At 30.8% G+C, this 19520-nt stretch overlaps 1 protein-coding gene across 1 annotated transcript in view; it reads right to left on the bottom strand.

The window, feature by feature from the left end:
* Positions 1 to 14783, bottom strand: part of LOC105209342 (mucin-2) — a 33804-nt gene extending 19021 nt beyond the window's left edge. Inside the window, exon 1 of the mRNA XM_011179711.3 lies at positions 13720 to 14783. The gene's annotated coding sequence lies outside the window, so the exon portion shown is untranslated. The remainder of the gene's footprint in view (positions 1 to 13719) is intronic.
* Positions 14784 to 19520: the final 4737 nt, after the last annotated feature.

The raw sequence follows: 19520 nt of genomic DNA, 5'->3' as shown, positions 1-19520 counted from the left end.
AAAGACATCAAACTGAAGCGTGCATGCAATTTTTCGTTTATTGGAAAGTTGGTTTTGAATTTTTTTTTACTTTTTTCTAGCGAAGCAAGTGCACTAAACCTTCATTTTCACGATTTTTTATTTTATTTAGCATATTTTTTGAATTTTTTTCGTATTTTTAATTTTTTTTTTTCATATATTTTTATATTTATCTACACAAGCATACACATAAATAATTGCACTAATGTGTACTGTCAACTTGAAATCAAATTATTTAAACACCCATAAGTCACTTAACTTGTTGACCAGACCACTTAAGAGCCGCTGACAAGCGCTTTTTGGTATATTCATTTAATAAAAAAAAAAAAATAAAAATAAAATACATTTTCAAGTGTGAACACCCTTAAATGCAAGTATTCACAATAAATCATAAATAAGTAAATGTCGCTTGGCAAACGAAAGACTTAAGACACGAACTTTCTTTTCATTCGAATGCGCGCCGCACACCTGTCTCAAACGCGCATGCGTCATTACTTGCATAATTTGCGCGCAAAAAGAAGAAGCAGCATGTTAATGTGCTAATGCTGCTAATGACGAATGTTGAGCGGTGAAGCGGCAGAGAGACAAGTGCGCGCACAGCAGAGAAGTCAAGCGTCAAGTGCGACATGAGGCGAGGCGTTGAAAGCGAAAGTGTAATGCCGAAAAATAATATTCAAAATATTTCTTTGATTACTCAAACGCTTGTGTGTATCAAGGCAAATTAGGTAAGAATTGGCGTCGCATATTTCACTTTTATTGGCTCATAAAGGCGGTGGCGAGATGTGCGCATGTGCATAATGTACGCATGTGTAGCATTTCACATCGCACTTGTTGTTGTTTGTTTGTTTTTTGTATGTTTGTTTATGATTACTTTTGCTATGCGTCGTGATTACTGCATATTTTCACGCTGTTAAATTTTTTTTATATTTTTTTCGCTCCCGAAATGGTTTCCGTTTATGTTTATATTTTGTATAAATTTAGTTAGCGTTTAGTACATGTTAAATGAATTATTGCGTTTAATGATGGATTACTACCGTTATTTGTGTTTCCTACACATTTTCATAGCTTCATATTGCCACAAATTGTGTAACATGTGTGTGCGCATGCGCCTGAAAGACGGTCTAACACACACACTATATATATATTTCTACAAACTCTAGTCTGTCGTTCAAAATATATATATCACTTGTGTATTATGCAATCGTCTGGTGTGTGTGTTAATTGTTTGTGACGCCGTTTTCCACTTTTTCATCAGTTAATTTTAAAATTTTGTTGCTATATTGCATACCGTCACCTGCTAACGGTATTTAAGTTACATGCTATTAGTAATCTAATTTTCATAATTAACGTTCGGTTTCCACGCTCATTTGTTGTTGTTCGTATTCAAGACGTGTGAATGATTTCTAGCATTTGCATTTTTTTTTCAAATTTCCGGCTATAACTTTACACTTACATTAGCAACACTTAATGGCAAATGAATAAGTAGTGTATTTAACTAGCTGTTTGTGGTTACTTAATATAGCTTATAACGCAATGGAATGTTGGGAAAAACAGTAGTTTTTATTTTAAGTTTTTTTTTTTAATTTTTAATCACTTTTGTAAAGTGATATGTCTTTTTCAAATCTTACTAACTGTAACCAGTAATCATTAAGTATTTAACATGTTCCTCAATACTGTGTAATGAACTGTGAGAAGATCAATTAAAATATTTGTTGCGACTAATATGTAACATTTTAATAAGAAATCTTACTTAATGAACAGGAAAAAGCTTAACTTACTAAAAAAAAACAGAGTTTAAGATAATAAATAATTGGATTAAATAATAAAATTAATTAAATAAAAAAATGTATTAAAATAAATTTAAATCATCATAGATTTTTATTTTATTTATAATATATTTATTTCTGTCAAATAAGTTCCCGGAAATTCTCATTTTAAAATTTCCCGCTGAGAATATTTAAAAAAATTTTGCTTCCCAGTTTAGCACAACTGTCAGCCACTATTCTGTAAATTTTTATTGCTAACTGTCATTTAGTTTGCTTACGGCGTCATTAGGAACAAGTCAACCTATTGTGTGCTTTGCAATTTTTATATGTCCCTCTTTGAACGATTTATACCAATCGTAAACTTGAGTTTTCGACATAGTTGAATCGCCAAATGTTTTTTTCAACATTTCCAACGTTTTGCCACAAGAAATTTCGTTTGAAACACAAAATTTCACACAAACTCTTTGTTCAATATTTTTATTCATTTAATTTGAGAATTTCCGGGTACTTATTTGACAGAATGTATTATAATTTATTTTTCTCCAAAGTCTTTTTAAGTTTATATCAGAGAAATAAATTTTAAAACAATTTTTTTGGAACATTTGTGTTAAGATATGGCACTAATGTCGTTACAAAAAATATGAAACGGTCCTCAGCGACATTTGGCAAAACCTGAAAACCCCATCCGACATAAAAATTATGTTTCAAAAATCGCTAGAAATGGAGACAATGAAATGTGTTTTGAGCTCTCTGGAGGTTATTTTGAAAAACAAGAGACAATTATCGACCTTTTCTCTAAGCTGCCTGCACAATATTTTCAAAAAATTTACATTCTTTACCACCAAAGTAACTTCTACTGAATGAGATAAAAAAAAACGTAAGTGGAGTCAATATTATAGTTATAAGAGATCACTATATACAATTAATGGTTGCCGTTTTTGCCTGCTCGCGTCAATATCAAACGTTCAAGCGGTAGAAGCTTCCAGAAAGAGAGTGCAACTAGTTATAGATTATCTTAGGCTAGGTTGTAAGGACTATAAAAGATAGTCGTTTGCGAAACCAAAGTGTTGGAATCATTTTACATCTAAGTCTTTAATGCAACTTCTTCAGCTAGCATCGGCTGAGATTTGCAATCCAATCGTAGACCACGATGAGGCAATGGGCAGTTTGAACTTATAAGAAGAGAAAAACTTTGCTAAAAACGAAGAGCTCAATAGACCTTCTGCGATTCACGTAAAGCCAGAAGGATCTACCAGAAGGAATAACCAGAGTTTGTCCAGCTCAACTGGGGTCAACCGTCAAGTAGTAAACCACAATAGGCTGGCTGTGCTCATAGCTCAATAATAACAAGAAGTCTTTTGGTTGATCGCCTATGTCATATAATATGACTATTTTAGAGTTATTTTTGTTGGATGTATATGTCAAATTAATGACCGATATGTATAGATTTAATGTGACTAACCACTTAGAAACCAGTATAAGATGCATTCAACGAGCAACCACTCGGCCGCTATCTAATTAGACTGAGAAGGTTATCGCGGTGCCTTCATTTTATTTCTGCATTCATATAGAACTCAGCTAAATTGCTGCCATTTAAGTTGACGGTATTCATATTATTCTATATTATAATATTACATACTCAACATTTATAAGATATGAATGCTAATTAAGCACAACATGCCGACAATTACCAGGTTTTTCCACAAATTTTCAGCGAAATTAACTTTCATTATCACTTAAGCTGACAGAACACACACCTGCTTATGATTTATTGACTTTTACTAACATTAACTTGTAAAAACCTCGCCAGATTCCTACCGCTGATAGCGCCAAAGCAGTGGCTTTCCCACAGCAACCTAATTCACAAGCACTTATTAGTTTTTTAGTTGTTGTTATTGTTAACTAGATAAGCTAACACTTGCCGGCTGCTAGTTTTTAACAAAAAAACGCCGGCAAATCTTACACTTTCAATTAATGTTTAACCCACTTTGCATGCGTGTTTTTTAACTATATTTTACAACAACAACTTCCTTCACCAGCGTCTGACGCTTTGTTTATATTTTCCCGCTGTTGGCTGGCACAAGCTGGGCTTGCCTGAGCGCCACTACTGTAGACAACACCTGCTTGTGACGGATGTGCCTTACATTTTCCCTACACCGTTCTACGGCAAGCCGCCGTAACTCGGTTTGTTAATGTTTCGCTTGTCTTGCGTTTTGCTTTTTGATTAAAATATCTATTTTCTTGTTGCTTGTCTGCGGCGTTTACTAATTTTGTGCCGTGTCACAGTGGCATATGCTTCTAGATTTATTGTCACGGCTTAGTTGTGGACTTGCCGCAATCGTGTCGTTAATTTCCGTGCGCAGACGAAGTACAATGTGGTGTGTGTGTCACGCACGCGTGCTCTTTGTCAAATTGCAACAGAGTTGCACTACATTTTCATGTGTAACATATGTATATATGTATATAGTGAATGAGTATAAGTGTGATTGTTTGAAAGTTGAAAAACTATAATTCTTGCTTAACGATTGGCTCATACTGGAAATTGCTTTCAAATTCCTTCTAACTTAGTAATTAATTTACTGTTATACTCCTTAAGTTAGGTTTCAAAATTATTTTTTTTTGCACAGGGTTGCCACCTAAATTGTATTTATATTTTATATATTTTACAAATATATCTAGAATATGTAGTTATTTGCTTATCTATTACTCAAAATAATTAAAATCTTTGTTCTATATTTAAATGTGAAATAAATATTTTCAAACAGTGTTGCCATCTGACACAATTGAATATTTTTTTCTTAAAAAATTATAAATTAGCAATTATTTAAGAGATATTTATATAAAAATGTCATAATTAAAGTTTTTACTTGTTAGTTTTAAATAGGGTTGCCAACTAAAATGAATATAAATAAAAAGGAAAATTTAAGATTTGTTTTAATTAATTTTTTACATAATTGGGATTGATTGGTATCACCAAAAGATTGCTCAAAATTAAAAAAAAAATAAAATCTCACCAATTTCTTGTTTAAAGATACAATAGGGTTGCCACCTATGCAAAAATATATTTTTATAAAATTTATAAAAATTAATTAACTAAGCAAAGTACTCAAGTAATTTTTAAAGGAATTTACAAAAAAAAATATTTAAATTAAAGAGCGTTGCCACCTTCTTTAATTTTTTTGTATAAATAGTGTCAATTAATATAAATTTTAATAATTTAACAAAAATTATAATTAATTGCTTTCTGTTAGAGCTCCCATCCAAATTTTTTCTGAATTAAGGTAATTTTGTTTCAGAAACTTTTTAAGCTTAAAAGTCATTGGCAGGTTTGAAACTCGGTTGAATATGTATTACAAATGTGGATGCTATATTAAATGAAAGGTTGCAAATTCAACACCTGATTGTATTATAATTTACCATACATAATACTTGGATATTGTTTTAAGTGACTACAAGTATAACCATTTCACCTGCTATTTGCCATTACCATTAAAACAAATAAAATATATATTTTTTTTTTGAAATATGCAAATCGGATTTTATAAACAAGTAATAGGAATGTCACATAGTTAGTCATTAGCTAATATAACCTGCCACTTAGTTACAGTTACGTTGCAACCGGTAATTGCATTTAATGGAAATTTTACAATATTTCAACATTTCGATACTTAAAATGCCATAATTTAGCGCAATATAACAGACAAAATGCTATAATTTTACACAAATTATGGCATAAGTAGCAATTTTCTTTTCAAAAGACATAAATACTACATATGCTCGGAAACATATATGTATCTACTTAAGTATTATGCATATTGTCACCAGCTGCGACGAAGTGACTTGACTGCAGACAAAGTGTGGGAAAAAATTGACGCAACAAAGTGGTGGTGCGCAAAAAGAAATGTCTATGTGACATATCCGTCTGTGGATTGCGAGAATGAGTGCGGTAGCTTGAAAAAATAAAATTCAATTTTTATGTTGCGACAGTGCAATTGCAGTGGCATAAAAAATTTTTTTAAGTGTGCGCTAGTTTTAGAGCTAAAATTTAGTATTTTTTCTTTAGAAAAAAAATTAAAAAACTCTTTTTTTATTAAAATATGCCTATCAAAAAATTTTTTTTTATTTCATAGTATTACATAGTAAAAAAAAAATAAAAAAAAAAAAATTGTTTAGTTACATATTTTGTATCCATTTTTCGTTTTACTAACCTTGAGGTTTATAACAAAAAATGGATATGTGACAACCCTACATGTAAAAAAATTAAAAATAAGAAACACCATAAGCCTAAAATGTTTAAGAAAGATTATTGCTGAAAATATTTGATTTTTTTGAACAGAGTTGCCAATTATTTAAAATTTTATTTCAATATAATGAATAAAATTAATGGAAAATAAAGTCAATAAAAAATAAAATTCAGAAACTTAAGAGGATTATGAATTTTTTATCGAAAATAAATGGTTTTTGGGCAGGGTTGCCTTTTGTTTAATAATTTTCTTTTAATAAAGTCGACTAAATAAACAATTACAGTTGAACTTACCCTAACTCGAATCACTATAATCGATATAAGAAACTACGAGTAAGAGAAACTTGCGAGTTACGGCAGGTAATTTGTATGAAATTTGACTTCTATTGCCACTTCGAGTTATAGAAGTTCGAGTTATGAAGAACTTCAACTGTATTTGAATGTGGGTATCAAGAAGGCCTATTAGTCATATTTATTGAAAATTATTGCCATCCGTTAACCTTTTTCAATAGAAAAAATAAAAAAATGGCTTTAAAAATTCTCAACTATTTTTTATTTATTTAAAAAAAAAAGTCTAATATTAAAAAATACAATTTGAACAATTATGAAGAAATAAAATTTTTCAGTCGAATTTCCAAATTTAATTTTTTAGCCAATGTTAAGGAGTATTCAGTTTATGAAGCAATGCCCCACATACCATTTTATAAAAAAGAAAAATTCACAGATGTATTAAATTTCATTTGTTTTTGGTTTGAGTTTTGTAATTCTTCCAAATATAAGCTAAGTATTTGCTTATATGTAAGGCAATTTAGCTGCGTGTAACTTTGCTAGTGGCTAACTGACGGTTTTATGAGAGCAATAGATACACAAATGTACTTACACTTACAGATATATAGATATTACCCACACACATCCACAGCAGACGCTGTCTGTCTTTGGCTGTGTTGTTGCAATTATGCATTGCAAAAATCTTACCACGAACAGACGACGACGCCTGCTAACAGCTGCCACAATAACAAAAAACACTCAGACAGTAGAATTGTCGATTTCAATTGGAGCTGTTGACTATTCGCAAGCACTGTTGTTACAAAAACTTGCACTAAAACGTCCATTTATTCGAGCATTGTCGTGCACACCGTTTTTGTTGTAATTTATTTATTAAAACAAATACTTTTTTTTGCGTTTGCAAAAGCTCTGCACAAATGGCATTGCATGCATGTTGAAATTGGCGAGCGACTAAACCACATACATATATGTAAATGCATTAGATCTTGGTTAGACCAGCTGAGTAATGCAGCCAAACGGCATTGAAGTGTAGCTACATAAGTATTGAATTAGTTTGCAAAATAATATGCTTTGCTATTACTCATGGCCTGCGTTGAGGTGACTAGAGCGCTGAGTTGCCAGCCAGTTGTTTGTTCCAAATGTCTCATGGAGAGCTCAAGGTACATATTTTTCTTATTTTTTAGTTATTTTTAGTTGTTGTAACATGTTTTTCTTGTTGTAAAAATGCACTTGTAGGCGTTGTTCGTGAGTTTGTATTTACAACGCTTCGAGATTTTTCTGTAAATAATTTATAATAAAGCACAGAGTGAATGCGCTCGAACAGTGGTGTAACCTTGACAGAGCTTCGATTAAATTTATGTAATTTGTGGGAATTTTTTGCTGGTGGGGAAACTTATAGATTGCTTCTATTGAGAAGAAGATTTTTTTTGGTTTTTCTGAAATAATTTATATAAATAATTTTGCTTAAGTGACGTAGTGAGAGCTAAATTGACTTCACATCTTTTTTATTAAATTTTGCCCTTACTTTGGGTAATTTTCTTAAGCAAAAGTCACTGCTGTGTGAGATGACGTCAGATTTTATACTAAATTAATTCACCCATGGAAGCCACGTCTGTCTAAGAGTATTAAGAAAGGTCTCATAAGGCTTACAAAAATTTTCGCATTACATTTTTTAAGACTTTTTCGAGATTCACTCAAAATTCATAGTCCTCTGAACCCTATTCCATCGTAGGCTCTGTGGCTAAAATAGTCATTGGTGGCACCAAGTCAAAAATTAATTTTATGAACTAACTGTTTTTAATCTAATTATATGCTACCTGTCTAATTCAGCCTTATAAATCTCACAGACACGTCAGAAGTGAGAAAATTAAGTAACGATTCGTAAATGACTTTATTGCTTTTCCGGTTAAAGAGCGGAAGTGAAATATGAACTGCTAAGTCGGAAGTGTGGATAAACACATATATTTAAATCTAATTATTTATTTTAATAATTAAATAAAAGTTCTGACTAGGTTTATGCAAGAATTCTAGCACTATACCTATTTCATAAGCTTCCCCACTGTGTTCATGAATTTGATTTTTCTGCTACTTCAGCGCTTCACCTTGCCACTCAAAGTATTCTTGAAGCATAAATTAACATGCTGTTGGCGTTTTTGTAATTATTTTTTTTTGTTCTCACACCCACACAAAGTCTGCAACAGCAACCTTACAAGCAAACTCAGTGCAGTCAACACATACGAGTTCGTTGCTTAAGTCTTTTGTACGCCTCTATATTGACTAAGCGCTTATATTATAATTTAGTTGCAAATAAATTCACGTAAATTTTGTTTTTGCTTTTTTTACTGCCAAATGACATTGCAAAAAATAAAAATATTTTTTTTCCAACAAAAAACGTAACACAAACCGTTAGCGGAAGCGTCTTAGTCTCAACCGGATATTGTTGCTGTGTTGCTGCGCAAATAAATGTAATTAACACTAATGGACCAATGCACCAATGACCAATACACACCTGTAGGCAAATGTCAGTCAGCAAAATCCAAATCACAAAAAAGTAGAGTAGACAAGCAAAAGGCAAAGGTAAACACTACAAATCAAACAAAAACGAAAGCGAAGCTGCAATTGATGAAATGTGAAATGTGCAAGCTCACGCACTTGCCACTTTCAGCATGCTTTGCTTTTACTTGTTGTTATTGTTTATTTTATTTTTTTTTTGGTTCATAAAAAACGTATTTGCACTTACGTTTAAGTTTATGTTCGCTTTGCTGTTAATTTTGTTTACTTTGTTTTTGTAGAAGTTCAGTTCAGTTAGTTTTCACTTTCATTGAAACGTCCGTTGTTGGCACGTCCGCCAATGTAAATAACGGCACATTTTACTTAAACCATTTTATTAGCATTTCTTGATATATGCGCGCGCACAGCATTTATTTTGAGTCAATCGGCAGGTACTGTTAGCATTTGATTAGTGCTTTGAAATGAAGCTCATAAACACGTGCCGTGGCAAGGAAGCGCGCATATTATGGAATATGGTTTTGAATTCGAATATGAAGTTTAGCTATTTTATGACACTTTTAGCGCGATTACGTGTTGAATTTGAAATTTCATGAAGGCAAAAATGAAGTTGTTGTAATTTCGAAAATTTAGGCGTATGGCTTAATGCAGTGGAGATATTATCAAAATTATAATAATAAAATTTTTCTAAAAAATTAATATTGTAGGCAGAAATGCATTCAGGAATCTTGACTATAATTTATATTTATTTTGTTTCTGATATTTTAATGTATATTTCGAATTCTTGAAACCACATAAAAATACATCATAAAAACTTATGTAAAAACGAAAATAACTATTAAGAGTATATCGCTCATTTCCTTGAATAGTGTCACAACTCAAAAAAGTCGATTTTTCAGGAGAGCGATTTAAAGTTTTCAATTGTTTCTTATTTTGCAAATATAGAAAAAATGTCATCAGTTTATTGACAAATCTAGTGGCCTGTAATATATTAAATAAAATGTTGAGTATAAATGGACCAAATAGAGTGTACTAATGCTTTTTCTTGAGCAGAAATGTGACCCACTTTGAATTATGTTGTTATTTGTGAAAAATATAAGTCAAATGTGTCGTTTTTGCTGAAAAAAGCAATTTGAAAAATTTAATTAATTTTTCACCAATATCGTTGTAATACAAAATATGTCTTTATTTCTGAAAGAAAAAAACCATGCCTAATTCTGGCACAACTGAGATGTGTCGTTGTTGTGGTTAAAAAATAGTGCAATATAACAAGTTGAATAACGTCATATCCTTATTTCACGGTTTATTTTTTTACGCATCGGAATGAAATTTTTATACAATATGGACGATGAAATTGCACACATTTCTGCATACTCAACTCAAAAATCGTGTTTTCTGAGTTATGACACTATTCAAGTAAATGAGCGATATGAGAATCAGTGTTTTCATACACAAAACGTTTTAAAAAATATTCTTCAGAATACATTCCATATAAAATTCATTTAAAATGTGATACCCCGAAGAGAGGTGAGTTCATTTTATATAGAAATGACCAGGGATGAGTGAATAGCTAGACCCTTATCATCACTACAATACATTTTGAATTTTATTATCATCAAGTCACTCTAGAGTTCAATCTGTAGTCATCCGAGTTGACTGCTTACAATGAACTGTATCCAAAGAGTGTAAAGAAGCAGGAGCCAGTTGGTAAACCAGTGCTTTTGGTAGGAGAAGAAGAATGAACATGCCACAAATCAAAGGAAGGCATGGACATTTTCATGGATTGTGCTTCGAACTGCATTACATCACTATATTCTCCGGCTTTCGCACGGTGCCACTTTTACCTATTCTGAGAGCTCAAAAAAATGTTTTGCAAGAAAGATTTTGAGCGAAAATTAGAAGGTTTTTGCAGAGCTTGTTGCTTATTTTGAAGCAAAAAAAAACAAATCACCATAAAAATGGTATAAAAATGCCGGACACCGAGTTATCACCTAGAAAGGCAAGTATTTTGAATTATGCAATCGGATTTTGCCAAATATGTTTTTCTTTGAAATTATGCGAATTTTTCAGTCTGTCTGGCATACCTACTAAACATTTTCTTTGATAAAAAATAATGAAAATTTTAGTTCCAAACTAGCATGATTTGTCATCTCTACTTAAAGCTACTAAAATTGCTATAGCAAAAGCAGCATTACTTCCTTAATAACTTCACTATATTTTTCACTGCAAATCAATGTCCCCTTTTGGCGCTATCCGTTTAATTTTTTCGAAATTCCAAAGTGCAAAAATTGCAATTAAAATTTTAATAAGTAACTAACTAACTGACTTGCACATGCCATTGGATTTTACATTTTTTTACAATGTTGCCAACACTGCATACCAACGAACGTAGAAATATGTACGTACGTGTCTGTCTGTCTGTCGCAATTGGCTGCACTTCACTTGTCCAACGCATTGTGATTGCCAGCATTATTTTGTTTTTGTAATTAGAAAGTATTTAACTTAAATGTTTGCACAATTGTACATAAGCGTTGCACAGACTTGACACTGAAAGCAATAAAAACAACAAAAATATGGAGACATGCATACACCAACATAGAGAGTGATATACAAGAAAGCATAAAATTTGTGCGTGCCGGTGACATTTTGCTGCCACAAACACATACAACGTTTAAATGCGCGAAATTATTTCACTTTTATCTTGAGCTCTTGCTCTTCAGCGCAGCGATTTATGTTTTTTTCATTATCGATCGCTGTGTGGCCAATTGTTGTGTGTTTGATGGTTGGGTTAATGGCGCGTTTGGCGACATATAACTGATTCTACACGTGTGTATGTATGTAATTCGCTTTTAATTTTGCTTTCAATAAAATGAAATTAAATTGTTTGTTTACAGCAATTTCATTTATTAGGCAAATAATTATATGAAATTGTCAATTGAAATGAAAGCAATTAATAATACTAGATACAAGTGCTCAATGCAATAAAGAAATGTGTGGGTAAAAGTGGCATTGTGCATAGCTTTTGTTGCTATTGTTGCCACTGACTTGGAGCGTGCCAAAAATGTGTCAGATTCTTGGCTAGTTTTGCGCTTTTCAATGCGGCTCACTTACTTGCAAGTCTTTTGAAAATTTCATTGACAATGAAAGCGTAGTTTTTTGTGTTCCAAAACATCTGTTGAATTCAAAGAAAATTGGTTTTTGGTAGAAAATTTAATTTTTTTTATTTTCTCTTCACAATTTCATTTCTTAATCGATTTCAAAACTTAAATTTTTTATTTAATAATTAATTATATTTTATTTAATAATTAATTAATGCCTACCGACTAACTTTCGTTGTCTTACTCTGCTATTTACATATGTAAATGTTGTCCACACAGCTGGTGCGTCGCTAAACCTTGGCATTCACGCTTCACTTCTTCATCGGATTGCGTTAATTTTATGCATTATGCATATTAATGTAATATATTTATAATTTACGTCTGCATATGGTAGCATATTAATTGTTGCTATTGTTTCTGCGCGTTAATTCCTTTTAAGTAGGCGATATTATTTGCCACTTTCGCTTTTCAAATTCCAAATAATATTAATTACAAATATTTATTTTATTGATGTGAAGAAAGCAAGAAAGCATATACAATAAAAATATATATTATTGTCATTACATTTAAAACTTAATATTAAAAACAAAAAATAAATTTCAAAATGTACTATTTTTGAATATTTGGATGTAACTTATATTTGCATTTTGAAATTATTGCATCCAATGTTTTGTTAATTTTTTATATAATTTTTATTAAAAAAATAAGAATATTTTTAATTTTTATTTATTCTTGTATATTTTTTATTATTATTTTTTATTTTGATTAATGTTTTAATATTTTTGGAATATTTTTTTAATTTTATTTTGAAGTCTATTTTTATATATCTTTGTTTATTGATATATTTTTAATTTTAAAATTGAAAGCAACATAAATTTTTCAAATTGTCAATTTTTGTTTTTTTTTTTGTTTTTTTATATACAACATTAATTTTAATTTTTTTATTTCGAGATTTAATTTTTTAAATTCTTTTTTTTATTTGTATTAAATTTAAGTTTATATCCTTGTGATATTCGTATATTTTTTATATTTTTCAAATTCATATTGAATTGTATATTTAACTTTTATTGTCGTTTATTAAAAAAAAATATTTTCGTTGGTATTAAAATTTTTATTATTTTTTATGCATAAACTATTAATAAATATATTTTTATTTTTACGATTTTTAATTTTTCTAATTTGTATCATTTTAATATATCTATAATATTCATATTGTCGTTTACTTATATTAGTTGAAAATTGTATTTGAAATATTTTTTTCCCTTATTTTAATTTATTTTTAATTCACTTTTCTGCTATTTAATTTGAATTTAATTGATTTTTTATTTATTTATTTTTTATTTAATTAATTTTGTTTTATTAATTAATTTTAATTTCTTATTTTTTAATTTATTATTTAATTATTTTTTAATTTATATTTATTAATTAATTTTTGAAATATTTTTTTTTGTTTAATTCCATAATTTATTTTTCTGATTTTTTATATTTTTTATTATTTATTGTTCTTTTTAATATTTAAATATTAATTCTAAAGTTTTGAATATTACTTCATTTTTAATTTAATTATATTTTAAATTTTTTCAGTTAAGTATTTTATTTTTTATATACTTTTTCATTTGTTGAATTTATAATATTTTATATTTATTTTTTTCTTATCCTTGTAATATTCCTATAATTTAATATTCTTATTTTTATTACTAATTTTCCAATTATTATTTTATGTTTTGCCATTTTAAATTAATGCTTTGATTTCAATATTTCTTAATTCTTAATTATCATTTCTAACAACTCTCATACTCACCACAGTGAATATATCGCCTGCGTATTCTTGACTTTCTAACGGTCTCTTTCAAAAATCACCGAAAAATTATTAATTTCTCAGTTGCACGCAATAAATGCAGGACACTCCAATAATAAGTTTACAGTTATTAGAATCAGCGTTTCACTTGCACAATGCACAACTTGCTCAATCAATACAGAAACAGAATTTACGGTTTGTTTTTGCTTTTGCTAATAAATTAAATTTTTTGCAATTTCCGTTTGAGTTTCACCTACTTTTTACAGTTATTTGTTTTGACTTTTTGCGATTTTTTTTGCTTTGAATTTACCTCAGCGCTTTTGCTTTCTTCTTCGCGCATTAATTATCTACTGTGTTCTGCGGCAGCTTCTTCTCGCACACTTTCTGTTTATTTTATTTTAATGCGCTCTTGTAATTAATTAAGCCATCAAACGCAAAGTAACACTTTGTCTGCAAATTAGTAGCTGCGTTGCAGTAGAGATGGAAAAACGCAGATTATTTTGCTTAAACGCTCGCTGAGCGCGCTAAGTGTTTGGCAGGAAAAACAAAAACGAAAACGATTTTCACCGCGTTGCACTTTGTTTGGCTTTTTCGCGTGCCGTGCATTCACTGCAACAAAAACGCCAGGCGTCAATGGCTTCCAAGCATGCGCGCCGCGCCAATGGCGGTGGGTGGCGGCTGGTGCAGTTCGGTGAAATACTGGCTCAATTGCGCAGATTTCTAATCCGCTTGCAGCCGTTGATCGCTGGACACACACCACTGACTGCACTCGTTTTGGAGAATCGAAAGCAAATTTTGCTTTTGTTTTTGTTCGAATAAAACTGTTTTGTGCGCAAATCGCAAACACTTCGTATCGAAAGGCGCACGAGGAAGTCACTTTTACTAGTTGCCACAAAACAACAACAACAACAAAAAATGCATAAATTAATACACAATAAATATCCAGTTGGACACTTCTCTAATTTTCAAATGCAAAACAGTTAGTTAGTCGCTTGTTTGCCGCTGCTACCGTGTAGACGCGTCTGCATCGTTTGCGTTTCGTTAACAAACTGAAGCAATGAAAAGCCTTGCGCCGCTACGTAAGTACCCATGCGCCGCGGTGGCCACTGTCTGTTGAAGCTGTTGCTGTTGTGCTGCTGCAGCTGTTTGCCTAACTCACTCGTCGGTGGGCTTGTTGGTTGGTTGTTGCTGCTACTAGTTGGTTGCCCAGCTTAGCCGGTTGCTCGTTGTTTGTTTTGGTATTGCTGCTGTGCTAACCGCAGGCGCGTCTACCTATTTTGGTCGTGGTAGCTACCACATAAAATGTTGCTGGCAACATATGCATGTATATACATGTTGCTAAGTGTTATGTTGCTAAGCAATGTTTATACAATAGTGGTTTGGTAAAGCACATAATGTAGACATGGAAATGAACAATGTTTGTTGTGTAGTGAATGAGTGAAATAGTGAGTTTTGAGTGAAAGTATGAATGAGTGGGTGTGCTAGGCACAGTGTGTCATATTTCAATAAATTAATATGGCAATTTGAAAAGTAAAGATTTGAATAAAAATATATTTTTTTTTTTTAATTTTTAAACCTTTCTGTACTAGCTTCTATATTTTTATTTTCACTAATGATAATTAAGCATTATAATATTTTTAAGAAGAAAAAACAATTAAAGTCTGATGTCCATTGGCAAGTCTAATGGAAAACTGATGTTTTTCTAATGGAACGGGTAGAGCGAAGCTTGGGCAGAACCTTACTGGGGGAGTCTTTTATCAAATCTCCACCATCAACGATAGTTTTATGCTTTAAGTAAGTGGATAATTCTTAGATGTTATAAGGCTTGTTTGAATGTCTGATCATTGCGTATTCATTGGATGTCAGAAGCTCTTTAGCTGAACAAGAAAATCTCTTTCAATATCTTCAGATTGAGGAACTTCTCAGTCTTCATAAAGTTTTATATTGGTCAATTTGGGCATCGTGTGTTTTCTTTCTGATCTAAAGTAGATCAGAAGTATAACAGAATGTGAGGAAGCAGGTCTATAACCATACCCTACTATCTATCCTACAGGAAATGAAAGGCTTATGAGTGATATTAGTACTTGCTATCATAGGCGAGTGATTACTTATATATTTTTGGAAAGGACTAAAATTTAGGTTTTTTTTTTAATTTTATTTTGTTTTTGGGAAAATTTTTCATTTCAATTCAATTAAATTAATAAAAAATTAATAAATTAGAAAAATTGTTAAAATTAAATTAATTAATTTAAATTAAAATTATTAAATAAATTAAATATAAAATATCTTGTATATTCACATAAAAAGTGCCGAAGAATAGTTGGATTTGTCAGCAACACCTGATTATGATTAAAACAATGTGCCAAGAGGACAGTCTTTTATTTAAATTATCATTCAAAATCATAATAAAAAATTAAAAAAAATCTTAGCTCCCAACAGAAAGCAGTCAACTCTCAAAACTAGTAAAATCTCCCATAAATCTAAAAGAAAAATTCAATCAAAGACAATACAAATACTAACCTTTGTTGGCACTTATTCATTGTCCAAATGCAATTTGCTTAATGGTTAATCATGTGCCGCTTAATTTGTGAAACCCTCTTTGTGTGGTTGCCGGTTTTCAAATAGTCGAAACACATGTATACCGCAAACAAAAGACTCAAGCCAGAAACTCGCTTTTGTTTGCGGACAATAGTGCAGAACAGTGGAACCACAGAGTGAACTAATTTCGGTATCAAATTTGTGGTTGGTGGCAAACAATAAAAACAAAAATGAAATTTAAGAAATTTTTGGTGTAAAAAAATTACAAAAAAAACTGTTAAAAAATGTTAGAAAAGACATAAAAATTAAAAAAAAAAATTGGAAAACCCAGTAGTTTTTTGTCATTGCTACTACAATTGTATCAACCTACTCGGAGCCTGCAACCTATTTGCGTAATCTTTGTCGCATAATATGCACTAATTTACAGTAATTCAATCAAACAATTTGTGCTTGTTAGTGTTTTTCTTACAGTCTACTTCAAACTTTTATGCAACAAATTGCGCGGCATTATATTTTTCTTACACTGCATCTAAGTACATATGTGTATGTGTGCGTTAAAATACCATTGAGAGTTTTTGGTTCGAAATATTTCAGCACAAAAAACAACAAATGCAACAAAAACTCTAATTTAAGACCACCACTGCAGCTGGATTTTGTTTATTTATTTTTTAATACAACCTCGCAATTTAGGCGAATTTGAGCGATAAAATGCAGGCAATTTGAGACTTTAAGCTATTTGGTTACATGACGCCACATTATGGCAATGCAATGAATGCCAAAAAGCGATTTTTGGATTTTTCGATTTTTGCTGCTGCTGCGAAGACGCCCAATTTATGGCTGAACTAAATATTTCATTTATGACAGCTGGGGAATTTTTCTTTTTATTTTTTTTTTCGTTTCTGGATGCCTTAACTATCAGTTCGCCACAATTTTGTTTAACTATTTGGCTTTTATGTTGCAATAATTTGTGCGTGTGTGCGCGCATCTTTGTGTAATAATTCATCGTTAAATGGGGGAGTGCTGTAGCTAATTGAGACTCACTTGAGAGATTGTTTTAATTAATCGTGGTTATGGTTCGATTAAGGTAATGGGTAAATGCTAATTTAAAATTCTATTTATCTTTGAGGGGTTACTAAATTATTTTAGCGCTAATGTTTATTGGTTTTTAGTATAAAAAATGAAAAAAAGATTTAAATTTTTTTGAATGGAAATTTTTTTAATTTTTTTAAAAGTCAGAATGGTAATTCTGATTTTACTAATTGGAGATTTGATCGATCGAATGTGTGATTAGTTAAATGGCCGTATTTTTGAGCATCGGAAGCATATATTAAACAAAAAATATGTTTAAGCAATATAAATGTCTCGGGTAATATTACTCCGTTGGAGACTTTTAGCATGACCTTTGTGAGACACAGACTGAAATTAATCTATATATGACAGATTACTTTGAAAAAAGAGGTATTTTATTAAATCAATTTTGGCGCTATGATGACAATACTGTCCAGAATTATGTCAATCAGGACCCACATTAGAAGTAGATCAATTTTATTACCCGAAGACAAGATATGTCTCCGTTAGGGTATCAGTTAGCAAATTATCTAGACAAAAATGTATCGCTAATAATGCTAATTGGCTCAATTAAGCGTCTATCTGAAATCGATATACTAATTATTTCCACATAAAGCCATCACTATTAAATAATCTATTAAATATAAAAAAAATAAAAAATTGGCGCCCAAACAAGTACTACTCAATCAATATTTATTCATAATTGATGTATTGAGGTTAATAAATAAAGTACAGTTATTATAAGCGCAGGCTTAGGATGAGGCGGCACGCGCAACTCTGCCACTTTAATGAACGACCCAAATTTGTTATTGGCGCGTCAATTGGCAGTGTGACAAAGGAAAACAATAATGAAAAATCAATAAATACAAAGAATAACAAAAATGAAATTGATAAATATTGCAAAAATTCCAGCGAGTAACAAATAATCTTCAAGGTAAATTATTATTTATAAAATTCGCGACAAATTCAAGCATTTTCAAGGAAAATCGACAAACCAAACAATTAAGGTTAACTGGAAATTGGCATTTATAGGCAACAAAGGCCGCGTTAAATTATCAAAAAAAAAAAAAAAAAATGCAGGCATTTGAAGAATTTGTGGCCGAAATACATTGTGAGCCAAACAAATTGCTTTATTTGCAGCTAGTCATTGTGATTTTTGGGTGTATTTATGACATAACTGCAAGCATATATTTATATGGGTTTTCAAAAGTGCAGTTTAAATGCCAAAGTTGCGCTTTAAATTGTTTATTTATTTTTTGTTTTTTTTTTTTTATGTGATAAGGAAAAAATGTAGTTTTATATGCTAATTAAATAGAGTATTTGGATTACTTAACTTGAGTTAGCTGATTTTCATGGAAATTAAGTTAATTAATTTAAATATTTGCTACAATTCTTAGCGCAAACAAGCGGCCTTGCCTTACCATACATAAATATATACATAGCATAATGTATTAAGCATAGCACTACTTAACAACTGTGGACTCACCAAATTAATTACTTGTACAGTTGCCCCCAAAAACTTAAGCTTTTCACAGCTCACTCACAGCGTGTTTTCGGATTGTGCCTGTGAATTGCATAATTTTCAAGAATTTTCGGCATTGTTTGCAGTGCTGTGGTATGTTTTATGTATGCTGTGCGGTTATATATTCAAAGTTAGGTTTTTTGCCGACTATTTGTATGCAAGCGACTGACTTAGTTTATTGCCTAATTTTTAATGCAGCTTATTGTTTTCCTTTTTTAAGTTTGGTTTGAAAATACTGTTAAATGGTTAGAAATTGTTGCTCATTGAAACATTAAAGCTTTTCCGCTTCTGGTTTATTAAAGGCGTTTCAGGTCAAAACTTACTGAAAAATTGAGTTGGATGCTATTGAGGGGTAAACTAAATTTTCAACTATTGCATTAAAATATAATTTTCTTCACTCTGACTATTCAGAGATACCTATTAATAACATATACATATTTTTTTTCTTTTTTTTTAACAATATACATAAGTAAAAAATCTCAGTATGCCTAAAATATTTTGCCTCAAAATATACAAGTTTTATGTCCAACTGATTGCCTAACAGTTTGTATAACAAGTGCGTCGCACATGTCGACACTTGCCGCCAGTATGTGATTGATATCTGTGGCATGTGCCGTCATAAACTAAACACACATGACAAATTAGGAAGATTTTCTCTTTAACCTGTTTCCAAGTC

The sequence above is a fragment of the Zeugodacus cucurbitae genome, chromosome 6 (assembly GCF_028554725.1).
Source record: "Zeugodacus cucurbitae isolate PBARC_wt_2022May chromosome 6, idZeuCucr1.2, whole genome shotgun sequence".
NCBI classification, from domain to species: domain Eukaryota; kingdom Metazoa; phylum Arthropoda; class Insecta; order Diptera; family Tephritidae; genus Zeugodacus; species Zeugodacus cucurbitae.
The sequence above is the reverse complement of the archived record's forward strand: the minus strand, read 5'-3'. Positions and strand labels throughout refer to the sequence as shown.